This window comes from Triticum urartu, chromosome 3A (genome assembly GCF_056163025.1).
Source record: "Triticum urartu cultivar PI428250 chromosome 3A, HENAU_Tu73, whole genome shotgun sequence".
Classification (NCBI taxonomy): domain Eukaryota; kingdom Viridiplantae; phylum Streptophyta; class Magnoliopsida; order Poales; family Poaceae; genus Triticum; species Triticum urartu.
This window is the reverse complement of record NC_141875.1, coordinates 593,356,997-593,371,661: the sequence shown is the minus strand read 5'-3', so window position 1 is coordinate 593,371,661 and position 14,665 is coordinate 593,356,997.

The following is a 14,665-nucleotide window of genomic DNA, read 5'->3' as shown; positions in this document are numbered from 1 at the left end:
GATGCCCATCTTCTGCTATATGGAGTCTTTCGATGAGGAAAAAATCATAAGCCAGCTTTCGGGACGAGACTCCGCCGCCACGAGGCGGAACCTTGGCGGAACCAATCTAGGGCTCTGGCGGAGCTATTCTGCTGGGGAAACTTCCCTCCGGGAGGGGGAAATCATCGCCATCGTTATCACCAACGATCCTCTCATCGGGAGGGGGTCAATCTCCATCAACATCTTCATCAGCACCATCTCCTCTCAAACCCTAGTTCATCTCTTGTATCCAATTCTTGTCTCTAAGTCCGGGATTGGTACCTGTGGGTTGCTAGTAGTGTTAATTACTCCTTGTAGTTGATGCTAGTTGGTTTATTTGGTGGAAGATCATATGTTCAGATCCTATATGCATATTAATACCCCTCTGATTATGAACATGAATATGCTTTGTGAGTAGTTACGTTTGTTCCTGAGGACATGGGAGAAGTCTTGCTATTAGTAGTCATGTGAATTTGGTATTCGTTCGATATTTTGATGAGATGTATGTTGTCTCTCCTCTAGTGGTGTTATGTGAACGTCGACTACGTGACACTTCACCATTATTTGGGCCTAGAGGAAGGCATTGGGAAGTAATAAGTAGATGATGGGTTGCTAGAGTGACAGAAGCTTAAACCCTAGTTTATGCGTTGCTTCGTAAGGGGCTGATTTGGATCCATATGTTTCATGCTAAGGTTAGGTTTACCTTAATACTTTTGTTGTAGTTGTGGATGCTTGCAATAGAGGTTAATCATAAGTGGGATGCTTGTCCAAGTAAGGACAGTACCCAAGCACCGGTCCACCCACATACCAAATTATCAAAGTACCGAACGCGAATCATATGATCGTGATGAAACCTAGCTTGATGATAATTCCCATGTGTCCTCGGGAGCGCTTTTCTCTATATAAGAATTTGTCCAGGCTTGTCCTTTGCTACAGAAAGGATTGGGCCACCTTGCTGCACTTTATTTACTTTTGTTGCTTGTTACAAATTATCTTATCACAAAACTACCAGTCACCTATAATTTCAGTGCTTGCAGAGAATACCTTGCTGAAAACTGCTTATCATTTCCTTCTGCTCCTCGTTGGGTTTGACACTCTTACTTATCGAAAGGACTACGATAGATTCCCTATACTTGTGGGTCATCAAGACTCTTTTCTGGCACCGTTGCTGGGGTGTGAAGCGCCTTTGGTAGGTGGAATTTGGTAAGGAAAATTTTATATAGTGTGCTAAAACATACTGTCACTTGCTACTATGGAAAGTAATCCTCTGAGGGGCTTGTTCGGGGTATCTTCACCCCGACCAGTAGAGCAAAGAGTTGCTCCTCAACCTACTGAACCTACTGAAAATGAAAATGTCTACTTTGAGATTCCTTCGGGTATGATAGAAAAACCGCTAGCTAAACCTTTTGCAGGAGATGGAACATTACATCCCGATGAGCACCTAATATATGTGGATGAAGTTTGTGGATTGTTTAAGCTTGCAGGTATGCCCGATGATGTTATCAAGAAGAAGGTCTTCCCTTTATTTTTGGAGGGAGACACATTGACATGGTATAGGCTATGTGATGATATGGGATCATGGAACTACAAACGATTGAAATTGGAATTTCATCAGGAGTTTTATCCTATGCATCTTGTTCATCGTGATCACAATTATATATATAATTTTTGGCCTCGCGAAGGAGAAAGCATCGCCCAAGCTTGGGGAGGAAAAAATCAATGTTATATTCATGCCCCAATCATGAGCTTCCAAGAGAAATAATTATTCAAAACTTATATGCTCGGCTTTCTGATAACAATCGCACCATGCTCGATACTTCTTGTGCTGGCTCTTTTATGATGAAGACTATTGAATTCAAATGGGATTTATTTGAAAGAATTAAACGCAACTCTGAAGATTGGGACCTCGGCGAAGGTAAGAAGTCAGGTATGACACCTAAGTTTGATTGTGTTAAATCTTATATGGATACCGATGTTTTCCGTAAATTTAGCACTAAATATGGACTTGACTCTGGAATAGTAGCTTCCTAGGGAGAAGTGGTTTAAATATCATCCTCCCATAGAAGTAAAAGTAGTTGCACCTATTAAAGTTGAAGAAAAGACTGTCACTTATAATGATCCTATTGTTCCTACTGCTTATGTTGAGAAACCACATTTTCCTATTAGGATAAAAGATCATGCTAAAGCTTCAACTGTGGTTCGTAAAAGCAATATTAGAACCTATACACCTCCTGAGAAAATTAAAGTTGAACCTAATATTGCTATTGTTAAAGATCTCTTGTCTGATAATATTGATGGGCATGTTATTCATTTCTATGATGAGACTGCTAGAATTGCTAAACCTTGTGCTAAAGGTAAACATAGACCCGTGGTAGGCATGTCTGTTATTTCTGTTAAAATAGGAGATCATTGTTATCATGGCTTATGTGATATGGGTGCTAGTGCTAGTGCAATACCTATTGACTTATACAGAGAAATTATGCATGATATTGCACCTGCTGAGTTAGAAGATATTGATGTCACAATTAAACTTGCCAATAGAGATACTATTTCACCAATGGGAATTGTTAGAGATGTTGAAGTCTTGTGTGGGAAAACTAAATATCCCCGCTGATTTTCTTGTTCTTGGTTCCTCACAAGATAGCTTTTATCCCATTATACTTGGTAGACCTTTCTTGAACACAGTTAATGCTACGATAGATTGTGAAAAGGATGTTGTTACTATTGGTTTAGGTGATATGTCTCATGAATTTAATTTCTCTAAATTTCGTAGACAACACCGTGAAGAGGAGTTGCCTAGTAAAGATGAAATTATTGGTCTTGCTTCTATTGTCGTGCCTCCTTGTGATCCTTTAGAACGGTATTTGCTAGACCATGAAAATGATATGTTTATGAATGAAAGAAGGGAAATAGATGAAGTATTCTTTAAACAGGAACCCATCCTGAAACACAATTTGCCTATCGAAATCCTAGGGGATCCTCCTCCACCCAAGGGTGATCTCGTGTTTGAGCTCAAACCGTTACCTGATACTCTTAAATATGCTCATCTTGATGAGAAAAAGATATATCCTGTTATTTTTGTGCTAACCTTTCAGAGCATGAAGAAGAGAGATTATTAAAAACTCTGAAGAAGCACCGTGTTGCTATTGGATATACTCTCGATGATCTTAAGGGCATTACTCCCACACTATGTCAACACAAAATAAGTTTGGAGAAAGATGCCAAACCAGTTTGTGATCACCAACGACGGCTGAATCCTAAGATGAAAGAAGTGGTAAGAAAGGAAATACTAAAGCTCCTTGAGGCAGGTATAATTTATCCTGTTACTGATAGTCAGTGGGTAAGCCCTGTCCATTGAGTCCCTAAAAAGGGAGGTATTACTGTCGTTCCTAATGATAAAGATGAATTGATTCCGCAAAGAATTATTACAGGTTATAGGATGGTAATTGATTTCCGCAAATTAAATAAGGCTACTAAAAAAGATCATTACCCCTTACCTTTTATTGATCAAATGCTAGAAATATTATCCAAACATACACATTTTTTCTTTCTAGATGGTTATTCTGGTTTCTCTCAAATACCTGTATCAGCTGATGATCAATTTATACCACCTAGCTTTACATACCAGCAAAATAAAAAGTTCTTCTATGATTTGAGACATTACTTTTGGGATGACCCACATCTTTATAAAGAAGGAGTAGATGGTGTTATTAGATGTTATGTACCTGAGCATGAATAGGAATAGATCCTATGCAAGTGTCACTCCAAAGCTTATGGAGGACACCACGCTGGAGATAGAACTGCACATAAGGTATTGCAATCCGGTTTTTATTGGCCTACTCTCTTCAAGGATGCCCGTAAGTTTGTTGTATCTTGTGATGAATGTCAAAGAATTGGTAATATTAGTAGACGTCAAGAAATGCCTATGAATTATTCACTTGTTATTGAATCATTTGATGTTTGGGGCTTTGATTATATGGGACCTTTTCCTGCCTCTAATGGATATACACATATTTTAGTTGATGTTGATTATGATACTAAGTGGGTAGAAGCTATTCCAACTAGTAGTGCTGATCATAACACCTCTATTAAGATGCTTAAAGAAGTTATTTTTCTGAGGTTTGGAGTCCCTAGATATTTAATGACTGATGGTGGTTCACATTTTATTCATGGTGCTTTCCATAAAATGCTTGCTAAGTATGATGTTAATCATAGAATTGCATCTCCTTATCACCCACAGTCGAGTGGTCAAGTAGAATTGAGCAATAGAGAACTCAAATTAATTTTGCAAAATACTGTTAACAGATCTAGAAAGAATTGGTCCAAGAAACTTGATGATGCATTATGGGCCTATAGAACTGCATATAAAAATCCAATGGGTATGTCTCCATATAAAATGGTTTATGGAAAAGCATGTCACTTACCTCTCGAACTAGAACATAAGGCTTATTGGGCTATTAAAGAACTCAATTATGATTTCAAACTTGCCGGTGAGAAGAGGTTATTTGACATTAGCTCACTTGATGAATGGAGAACCCAAGCCTATGAGAATGCCAAATTATTTAAAAAAAGTTAAAAGATGGCATGAAAAAAGAATACAAAAGCATGAGTTTAATGTAGGTGATTATGTATTGCTATATGATACGTCTCCAACGTATCTATAAATTTTTATTGTTCCATGCTATTATATTATCAACCTTGGATGTTTTATATGCATTTATATGCTATTTTATATGATTTTTGGTACTAACCTATTAACCCAGAGCCCAGTGCCAGTTTCTGTTTTTTCCTTGTTTTAGAGTATCGCGGAAAAGGAAAATCAAACGGAGTCCAATTGACCTGAAACTTCACGGAACTTATTTTTGGACTAGAAGAAGCCCACGGAGTATCGAAGATGGACCAGGAGAGTCCCGGGCTGCCCACGAGGGTGGGGGGCGCGCCCACCCCCCTGGGCGCGCCCCTTGCCTCGTGGACAGCCCGGAGGTCCACCGACGTATTTCTTCCTCCTATATATACCAAGGTAACCTAAAACCATCGGGGAGCACAATAGATCGGGAGTTCCACCTCCAAAAGCCTCCGTAGCTACCGAAAACAAATCTAGACCCGTTCCGGCACCCTGTCGGAGGGGGAAACCCTTCACCGGTGGCCATCTTCATCATCCCGGTGCTCTCCATGACGAGGAGGGAGTAGTTCTCCCTCGGGGCTGAGGGTATGTACCAGTAGCTATGTGTTTGATCTCTCTCTCTCGTGTTCTTGAGGTGGTACGATCTTGATGTATCGCGAGCTTTGCTATTATAGTTGGATCTTATGATGTTTCTCCCACTCTACTCTCTTGTAATGGATTGAGTTTTCCCTTTGAAGTTATCTTATCGGATTGAGTCTTTAAGGATTTGAGAACACTTGATGTATGTCTTGCGTGGGATACCTGTGGTGAAAATGAGGTATTCTATGATCCACTTGATGTACGTTTTGGTGATCAACTTGTGGGTTCCGTGACCTTGGGAATCTATGCATAGGGGTTGGCACACGTTTTCGTCTTGACTCTCCAGTAGAAACTTTGGGGCACTCTTTGAGGTTCTATGTGTTGGTTGAATAGATGAATCTGAGATTGTGTGATGCATATCGTATAATCATACCCACGGATACTTGAGGTGACATTGGAGTATCTAGGTGACATTAGGGTTTTGGTTGATTTGTGTCTTAAGGTGTTATTCTAGTACGAACTCTAGGGCTGTTTGTGACACTTATAGGAATAGCCCAACGGATTGATTGGAAAGAATAACTTTGAGGTGGTTTCTTACCCTACCATAATATCTTCCTTTGTTCTCCGCTACTAGTGACTTTGGAGTGACTCTTTGTTGCATGTTGAGGGATAGTTATATGATCCAATTATGTTATTATTGTTGAGGGAACTTGCACTAGTGAAAGTATGAACCCTAGGCCTTGTTTCAACGCATTGCAATACCGTTTATGCTCACTTTTATCATTAGTTACCTTGCTGTTTTTATATTTTCAGATTACAAAAACCTATATCTACTATCCATATACCACTTGTATCACCATCTCTTCGCCGAACTAGTGCACCTATACAATTTACCATTGTATTGGGTGTGTTGAGGACACAAGAGACTCTTTTTTATTTGGTTGCAGGGTTGCTTGAGAGAGACCATCTTCATCCTACGCCTCCTACGGATTGATAAACCTTAGTGTCGGCGTCAAAACCGGCGGATCTCGAGTAGGGGGTCCCGAACTGTGCGTCTAGGCCGGATGGTAACAAGAGGCAGGGGACACAATGTTTTACCCAGGTTCGGGCCCTCTTGATGGAGGTAAAACCCTACGTCCTGCTTGATTAATATTGATGATATGGGTAGTACAAGAGTAGATCTACCACGAGATCAGAGAGGCTAAACCCTAGAAGCTAGCCTATGGTATGATTGTATGTTGTAGTTGTTGTGTCCTACGAACTAAAACCCTTCGGTTTATATAGACACCGGAGAGGGTTAGGGTTACACAAGGTCGGTTACAAAGGAGGAGATATTCATATCTGTATTGCCTAGCTTGCCTTCCACGCCAAGTAGAGTCCCATCCGGACACGAGACGAAGTCTTCAATCTTGTATCTTCATAGTCTAACAGTCCGGCCAAAGGATATAATCCGGCTGTCCGGAGACCCCTAATCCAGGACTCCCTCAGTAGCCCCTGAACCAGGCTTCAATGACGATGAGTCCGGTGCGCAGTATTGTCTTCGGCATTGCAAGGCAGGTTCCTTCTCCGAATACATCACAGGAGAATTTGAATACAAGGATAGTGTCCAACCCTGCAAAATAAATTCCACATACCACCGTAGAGAGAATAATATTTTCGCAGATCTAATTTGCTGACTTGTTTTGGCAGCATGACGTTATGTCATGGCTCGGTGATTATTCGAACCGTTTCCTTTAACTAGCCCCGGACATAACGCGAGGCAGTTTTTTGACACGTCTTGTCAAAGCAGAGATCGTGGCCCCTTATCACGGGATTCTCATCAATACGGGTGTGGGTAACCCAACCGCGCCATCGATTACGGCGCTTGGGGGATAAGCGAGTTTTACCAGGCTAGTGGGGATGCTTAGTTTCGTCCGCCCATATAAAGGGATAAGGATTCACCTTTCCATCCACGCCTTCTTCCTCCTTTGCTCATCCGTTTTCGCACACTCGAGCTCTAGCGCCCAAGTCCGCACTTCCCACCTCAACCTTCTCCAACCATGTCCGGAGCGGGAGGCAGATGGATTGTCTCCTCCGTCACGGAGGGAGACATCAAGAAGCTGCGTGGAGCCGGATACTTAGCCGCGAATATCGTGCATCGGCTGCCCGCCACGGGGCAGATCGTCCCTACCCCGGAACCTCACGAGAGGGTAGTTTTCCTCTACCACTTCCTCCGCGGACTGGGGTTTCCCCCCCCCCCATCCATTCGTCCATGGTCTCATGTTCTACTACGGGCTGGACTTTCATGATCCGGTCCCGAACTTCGTCCTCAACATTTCGTCATTCATCGTCGTGTGTGAGCTTTCCTCCGCATCCGACCCCACTTCGGCCTGTGGTTAAAGACCTTCAATATCAAGCCGAAGGTGGTACGAGGCCAACAAGCAGAATGCGGCGGAGCCATGGTGGGCAAGATGCCCAACGTTATATGGCTTGAAGGCTCCTTCGTGGAGACAATAAAGGGATGGCAATCGGCGTGGTTCTACATCACCGAGCCGCGCGACGCCAAATGGGCGGCAGCCCCCGAGTTTCGATCCGGATTCCCTACACGGCTCACTTCCTGGAAAGAGAAGGGTTTGTCGTGGGGTTCATCGGTGGAGCTAGATGGACTCCAGAAATGTATCCGGAGTATGGCTAGTAAGAAGCTCAAGCTTGTCAACATAGTCCAGGTTATGCTCATCCGTCAGATCCTCCCATGTCAACAACAGGATTTTAACTTGTGGGAGTTCGACCCGGCCCGGCACCAGACTCTGAGCGAGCTCTTTGATACGACGCACAAGGACGTCAGGAAGGTGCTATTCAAGGGCGCCGAGGTCCCTCCTTCTCTCGCCGAGTACCGCGGACTAAGCGCAAAGCGCCTAGCGCGTTCGGTGAGTTCAATATGTCCCGTAGGACATTTATTTCCCCTGGCTTAATTCTATGCGGGGTCTAATCTCCATTCCTTTGACAGGATTGGGTGGAGACGTCGGGGCAGATTAACTGTCCGGCCCCTTTGCCCGAAGACACTGCGGGCGCTCTCCTGACGGAGATGCTGACTCCTGCTCCTTAAAAGGTGCCGGAGAAGACCAAGAAGGCCAAGGGAACCCGAAAGAGTTCCCGGAGCCAGGTGTTATCGGACTCATCGTCCGATAACTCTGCGGCACACTCCTCCCCCGAAGACAAGGAGGAAGAAGAAGATGCTCCCCCTCCAAATGGGGGAGATAAGAAAAGGAAGGCCGCCCCAACTGGGGGAGCCAAAGGGTCCAAGAAGGGAAGGACTCTCCTTCCGGACAATTCCACCGCCGCCGCCGAAGGCGAAGATGAGTGGTTGCCCAGGGCCAAGCCCCTGGGGAGATCGTAAGTATTCGGATACCAGAGTAACTCATAGCATTCCTTTGTCGCACTGCTTTCCCTAACGCCGAACATAATTATGCAGGCCGCCACGAGACAGTATCGATGTATCATCGGACGGCTCCCTGGGCTCGTCGGACATGGATAGCGATCCAGTCCCGACCGCCACCTCCCCTCATCCTGCTGACGACGCCGAGGTGCTGTCTCAAGAGGCACCGGGTCAAGGGGAGACAGTCCCAGAGGCGCCTCAAGGCGACCTTCCAGACTCCAAGAGCCGAGGGGACGGGGCCCCTGAGAGCTCCGAGTTTGGACCTCAGCCGAACACCGCGCCGGAACCTCCAGTGGTTCCGGTCTCGGGCAGGCGGCCTCCTTCTAAGAGGGGCAAGACGCCTGTGCCGGTGACCTCTGTCCATCCAGAGGCGCCGGACAACCTGCTGGAAGCGCTTCGCAACGCTTCCATCGACGAGGAGCACCGTACTATTATGAGTGCGGTGGTCCATAAGGTTCAGTCCGCCAAGAGCGGATTGACTGAAGCCTGTGCTAGCCTTCTAACAGGCTTTGAGGTAAGTGTTTTAGAATGTAGTAAAAATATTACCGCATAGACAGTAGCCCCTGATGCTTTGTTCGGTGTTCACAAAGAAAAGCCGAAGAGAGGATCAAATAATATCGCAGGAGTCTAATATAAGTATGTCAATATGCGTATGCAGGCCTCGCTGCTGGCGTCCGCCGCACTGACTGCGGAGGTCGCCGTACTGAAGCAGGACCTCGAGGGGTCCAAGAAAGAGCTCGGCCTTGCCAAGAGGCAGCTCGAGGAGAACAAGGGTAAGAAATACCCTGTCGATAGGTATGTATATACAAAAGAAGACGCGATTGCAAAATGACAGGATCATCGTATATTTGCCCGGGGCCAGGACCGAGGTGGCGACCCTGAAGCAAGCGCTAACCAAGGCCGAAGATAAAGCGGCCAAGGAGGGCACCGAGCGGGAAAAACAAGAGGCTCGGGTGGGCGAGGTGCAGCAAGAGCTCCAGGCTCTCATGACGAAGCACGAGGCGTTGGAGCTTGACTCGAAGACGCGAGAGTCTGAGCTTGCCACGACCCTCGAGAGCGCGAAGAGTGCCAAGGCCGAAGCCCAAAAGGCCCTCCAAGAGATCGATGCAATGAATAAGATAGTGGCGGGTAAGGCATTCTATATGCAGAGCAAGCATGTAAAAGTAAATTACCGATTACTTACCCAAATTCGGAGCTCTCCAGGAGCATTCACAGATTTGCCCCGCAGCATGTCGGATGCCGCACAGTTTTACCAGGCCGAGGAGGGAAGCTCAACGGAGAAGTTGTTCTGGTCTCAGTATACTGGGACCGAACACCCGATGCCTCTGAGCGACCAGCTAAAGCAACTGGTCGAGCTGCACAAGGCGGCCGAACAGGCCATGAAGGGCCTTATAGTCCGTCTTTGGCCTGGCGACGCCCTTCCGAACAGCTACTTCGGCCTGGTGAGGCGGCTTGTAGATGCCTGCCCACGGCATGAGGTCGTCAAGCGGTCCGTCTGCATCGAAGGTGCACGCCGGGGTTTCGCCCGTGTGAAGGTGCAGTGGGCCAAGCTAGATGCCGTGAAGCTGATCAAGGAAGGGCCGTCGCAGGGCAAGGAGCATCGCACCCCCGAAATTTATTATGAGGGTGTCCTGAAGGGTGCCCGTCTTGTGGCGGACGAATGTTCAAAGGATGTAATTTTGAGTAAACTTGCTCGTGTGATCCTGTATGATGAAAACTTGTTTCATATGCGCTATGCAACGCTTGTGTGAATTTAAAATATTACCTTCTGTTTGGCCGTTTATCCAATCTGAGAGATGGCTAGTCCTCGGCTTCTGCCCCCATGCCATGAGTGCTGGGGTGTTCGGGATAAACCTGAGCACTCTTGTTCCCATGTTTGGGTCCTTCGAGGGAGGTGCTCAGCACAACGAACAAGGCAACCAGACTAATAATGCTTTATCACTCTCACTTAGCCATAGAATTCTATAATTTTAAATTTCGGCGAAGCCCCTGGTATTCGGAAGGCTGAATTCGGGGCGCGATAAACGCCTTTAAGCCGGACAGGGCCGGCCCCTTGCCCTAAGCGGCATAAGTCTTTAGGGACTCGAAAACCTCGCCGAACAGCGACCAGTCTCTCGCCTTATCATGACAGTCAGTTTTAGCTTTCTCTACTGAGGTGCTCAGGCCGGCAGAACCGGGGCACAATCGCAGTAGTTCTCCTAGCGCTACCTTAGCCGATAGAGCGGAACATAAGGTACCAAAACATAGGAGCCGGGCAAACCCAACATTTGACCAAAGACATGATTCAGTGTTGATGCATATAATGCTATAAGTTCGGGGTGCCACACTTGTGAAAGTGTTCGGACTTTTCACACCATATTGTGGGGTACGTAAGCCCCTGGTGTATTGGCCGTACCAAAGTGTACGGTTGCAAGGCGTCGTTAATGAACGCATGTATATATAACAAGAATGCAATAATAGTCGTGATGTTATGCATTGTATATTCAAAAAGGTGCATTAAAGCAGAATGATACAGATAGTGCGATAAGCAAAGAGTGGGACTATGTCCCTTCCAAGGGCAAGCTGAGGAATAGTATTAAATCAAATATTTGTCTATGTCCCTTCCAAGGGCAAGCTGAGGAATAGTATTAAATCAAATATTTGTCTATGTCCCTTCCAAGGGCAAGCTGAGGAATAGTATTAAATCAAATATTTCGCTCGTTTTTGTAATCCACCTGGGAATTCCGTGGTGTGGCATAGCTTTCTGCCTCCTTGGTTGATGCATCATGTGTTCAGCAATAGTGCTGCCGGACAGGGTTTCCAGGGATTAAGGTCTTGAAAAAAAGAGAAAAATAACCAAACGGGAAGCCCCTAGTGTGGTTTAAGCTGCGTCTTGGGGCGTGCCGCAGTGTGCCCCCCTCCCCACCTGTGCCCATGGTATTTTTAATGCATAATTATGTATGCGTGGCACGAGCTTCGCCGTTTGGCTGGGACTGGGGTGGGGGCCGCATTGCTATGCGAGCTCAGATCGCGCCAGGCGGTCTATTTGCCGATTGCTCCAAGCATGCTTGAAGGTGTCCGGGTTTTGAAACTCTGAACTAGTGGATTGCCTTGGGAGGCTGTTTTGCGCTTCTGCTGTGAGGGCCGCAGTTTGCTCCTCTGTTCGGAGAGAGCGCTCTGTGTTTCCATTGGCTGTAATAACCCCGCGAGGTCCTGGCATCCTGAGCTTGAGGTATGCATAATGCGGTACCTCATTGAATCTCGCAAATGCGGTTCGCCCGAGCAGTGCATGATAACCACTGCGGAACGGGACTATATCGAAGATTAACTCTTCGCTTCGGAAGTTATCCGGGGATCCGAAGACCACTTCTAGTGTAATTGACCTGTACAGTTGGCCTCTACACCTGGTATGACGCCTTTAAAGGTTGTTTTTGTGGGTTTAATCCTTGAGGGATCTATGCCCATTTTCCGCACTGTATCCCGATAAAGCAGGTTCAGGCTGCTGTCGCCGTCCATAAGGACTCTAGTGAGGTGAAATCCGTCAATGATTGGGTCTAGAACCAATGCGGTGAATCCGCCATGGCGGATGCTAGTGGGGTGGTCCCTTTGATCAAAAGTGATCGGGCAGGAGGACCATGGGTGGAACTTTGGGGCGACTGGCTCCAACGCGTATGCATCCCTAAGTGCATGCTTCCGCTCCCTTTTGGGGATGTGGGTTGCGTATATCATGTTCACCGTCCGCACTTGTGGGGGAAACCTCTTTTGTCCTCCGATGTGTGGCTGTCGGGGCTCCTCCTCGTCATCGCTATGTGGCCCCTTGTCCTTGTTTTCGGCAATTAACTTGCTGGCCTGCTTGAACACCCAACAATCCCTGTTGGTGTGATTGGCTGGCTTTTCTGGGGTGCCGTGTATTTGACACGAGCGATTGAGTATACGGTCCAAGATGGATGGTCCCGGCGTACTTTGTTTGAATGGCTTTTTCCGCTGACCGTGTTTAGAGCCTTTGAATCCGGCATTGACTGTCGTATCCTCGGTATTATCGCTGTTAATGCGGCGCTTATGTTTGTTGCGATGTGACCTGTTATTGCCGTCCTTGGTATCTGAAGTACCATGGTTCTTTGATATGTTATTACTGCGAGCCAGCCAGTTGTCTTCTCCCGCACAAAAACGGGTCATGAGTGTCGTGAGGGCTGCCATAGATTTCGGCTTTTCCTGGCCAAGGTGCCGGGCTAGCCATTCGTCATAGATGTTGTGTTTGAAAGCCGCTAGGGCCTCTGCATCCAGACAGTCGACAATTTTATTTTTCTTTGTTAGGAACCGAGTCCAGAATTTCCTAGCCGATTCTTCTGGCTGCTGAATTATGTGGCTCAAGTCATCGGCATCTGGTGGACGCACATAAGTGCTCTGAAAGTTGTCGAGGAATGCGGCCTCCAGATCTTCCCAACAGCTGATGGACTCGGCTGGCAAGCTGTTAAGCCAATGCCGCGCTGGTCCCTTGAGCTTTCGTGGGAGGTATTTGATGGCATGTAAGTCATCACCGCGGGCCATGTGGATGTGGAGGAGGAAATCCTCGATCCATACTGCGGGGTCTGTTGTGCCGTCGTATGATTCAATATTTACAGGTTTGAAACCTTCTGGGATTTGATGATCAATTACTACGTCTGTGAAGCATAAGGGGTGTGCGGCGCCTCTGTATTGGGCTATATCGCGAGCAGCTCGAATGGGTCTTGCCCGCTGTGTTCGGTCTGGTCGGATTTGCTTTTACTGTATCCGACGTGACATTTATCATCTCGCAGAGTGGCGCACCCTCGTGATCCGTAGATCGGTCCTGCATGCTTTGCTTTGTCCTCCAATATGTCTCGCAGGTCTGGCGTATCTCCCCATGCCTTTTTATTTGAATGGCGTCGGGGTGGAGGTTGAGTTTTTGGCTGGAATGCCTCTCTATCGCGGCCACGAGGTGGCCGATCAGCCGTATCATACGCTTCTTCCTCCAGTCGGGGTAGCAACCTGCACTTTGGGTAACTCTTGGAGGGGCGTTCGAGTTTATATTCCTCAGCCATGAGGACTTCAGTCCATCTGTCAGCTAGCAGATCCTGATCAGCTTGAAGCTGCTGCTGCTTTTTCTTAAGGCTATTTGTCGTGGCTATAAGCCGGCGTTTGAAGCGCTCTTGTTCGACGGGATCCTCTGGCACAGTGAATTCGTCGTCGCCGAGGCTTGCCTCGTCTTCAGAGGGGGGCATGTAAAAATCATCCTCCTCTTCTCCATCTGCCGCTCTCTCAGGAGGGCTAGCTCCTCCATCCTCCTGCTCTAAATCTTGCTGGAGGGGGTTGTCGTTGTCTTCGGCACTATCCAGAGTATTATTATCTCCTCTGCCGGTATCACCACTTTTGCTTTGGCTGGACTTAGACCGGCGCCATTGACGTCGGCGCTTGGGTTGCTTCTTGGAGGGGCCATCCACCGCTATCTCGTCGCCATTGCCTTCTTTGGGTGTATCCACCATGTATATATCGTATGATGAGGTGGCTGTCCAGTGCCCTGTGGGCAGTGGTTCCTCTTCGCCTCCCGCATCGTCGTCCATACCGTTGATGTCTTCGGAGTCGAAGTCGAGCATGTCAGTTAAGTCATCGACAGTGGCTACTAAGTGGGTGGTGGGTGGGCCTCGAATTTCTTCGTCGTCTGCATCCCAGTCCTGCCGGACATAGTTCAGCCAGGATCCTCCTGACAAGGAGAGAGACCTTAATGAGTTCAGTATGTCACCAAAGGGCGAGTGCTGAAAAATATCCGCGGAGGTGAACTCCATGATCGGCGCCCAATCGGATTCGACAGGAACAGGCGCAGGCGGTTCGGAGTCCATGGCCGGGGAAGGATCCGGCAGTTTAACAGCACGGCTCTCGTGCAAGGTAAGGTCGATGTTTGGCTCGATCGCCGCTGAGGGTAAGGCCTCCGTGGCGGGGTCTATCCACCCGTCCATGGATGGCGCAACTGGCTCCGAATTGAGGGTCGGAGCAGCTGCCTGTGCGATCTCCTGGACACTATCCGTTGGTAGAGC